Raw genomic sequence first — 1,750 nt, forward strand, 5'->3', positions numbered from 1 at the left:
AAATTGAGCAAAATCTCAATCATAAACCATGCCAAAGTGGCAACAAAGTGGGAGATCACTCAACCACTACATAATCATAACCATGATAAACGCATCAATCCAATGCTCACATATATGTAAATAGCTCTACAATAAGTATACAATGTAAAGTCCACAATTTGCAAGCATAAACGATGTCACTAAAGCAATTGATCCCAATCTAGGATAAACAACTCAACCAAGTGGTAAGCGCATAACCATATACGCAAGTACTGAGGAAACACGATGCTCAAAATGAATCCCATAAGAAAACTGCCTACAAAGATCTAACAATGGTTTAAAAACGAGCCTGTAATCTGTAGCCACACAAGCATATGCAACTCACACTCCTATGAGAGTGGATACAAGGAACATGAATTTGTGTCTGAAACTGACATGTCAAAGTAAAAGTTAAAACTCGATCACTGTCAAAGTGGAAGTCACACTTGACACTAAACCATTAGAGACTAAACTGCAAATAGACAAAAAGAATGGCAAGAAACTAGGAAAAAGCTAGGAGAGTTTCTCTTTTTGAACAAAATTTGAAAAATCTCACCAAAACCAAATAATTACTGAAAGCAGACACTAAGTGTCTCAATAGAAAAATCACATATGGTATACATAAAGTGCCAAAACCCTGCCAATGTAGCTCACTCTTGAACAAGCGGATCTATGGATAATTGTACATGTCCAATATACTTGTAAATTTGTGAATCTGATATCTACGAGTTGTATTAACTAGCTCACGTTGTATCGGCATTTGCATACATAGCATAAAACTACCCAAAACCGTGCTAGAAATGCCCTTTAAAGTAACCCACACCGTCATGTATGAGCACAATACTTGTGCCGCACAATTTGCAATAAAAAGAATGCAGTATGTGAGCAAAATGTTGTGATCTATCACACTACCTCGTCGATAAAAAAATCGGACACATAGAACAACCAGCCGCTTGTGGTCGTAAAGGTTATCTAGGAGCCGAAATCCCTCGTGCAAAATTGGCTCCAAAAGGGTATGTCGGAGCCATATGTGCCGGATGTATGCCACGAAGCAGAAAAGGGAGAATCTTCGAAGTCGAAATTGCCAAGGAGACAACGTTGGAGAGCCAATGCTGGTCTCTCTTTATGTGTCTCCTGCTAAGTCGAGCCTAGGATGCCGGGGAGAAATTGCTAGAGCAAAACCACTCCAAAATGGGTGTGAGAGGAGAGTTGTTTGGCAAGGCTATGTTGGAGGAAGGTAGCTGATGTCAAGGCTATGCAAGAGGAGAGCCAAAAATGTTGTCTCTCACTCTTGCTACATCAAAGTTGAGAAGAACGCTCGATGCTATCTTTCACTACTAGTGAAAGGGCGCCAAATCTCCAAGTCGGTGTCAAATCCAAGGAAAGATGGTCTTCAAAGCCAATCTGCTCCAAATATGCTGAGAGATGTATAAATCTCCCTAATGACAAAAAGAGCGTCAAAGGTCAAAAAACCAATAGTCGATGTCGTAGAGAGTGTCCTCACCGATGCCGGAACAGAGCCGAGAGTCGATGCCTCTCTCTCTCTCTCTCTCTCTCTCTCTCTCTCTCTCTCTCTCTCTCTCTCTCCCCCCCCCCCCCCCGCCCCATATGCCAAGGTCACCAAAAAGAGAAGTTGCCAAGAATCATAGAAGAGGCCAAAACTGAACGAACCCGAAGTCAGAAACCGAACAACGTCAATGTCGAGGAAGGTACATCGGAGGAGAGCCAAAAA

The sequence above is a fragment of the Adiantum capillus-veneris genome, chromosome 6 (assembly GCF_014529385.1).
Source record: "Adiantum capillus-veneris isolate H3 chromosome 6, ASM1452938v2, whole genome shotgun sequence".
Lineage (NCBI taxonomy): Eukaryota > Viridiplantae > Streptophyta > Polypodiopsida > Polypodiales > Pteridaceae > Adiantum > Adiantum capillus-veneris.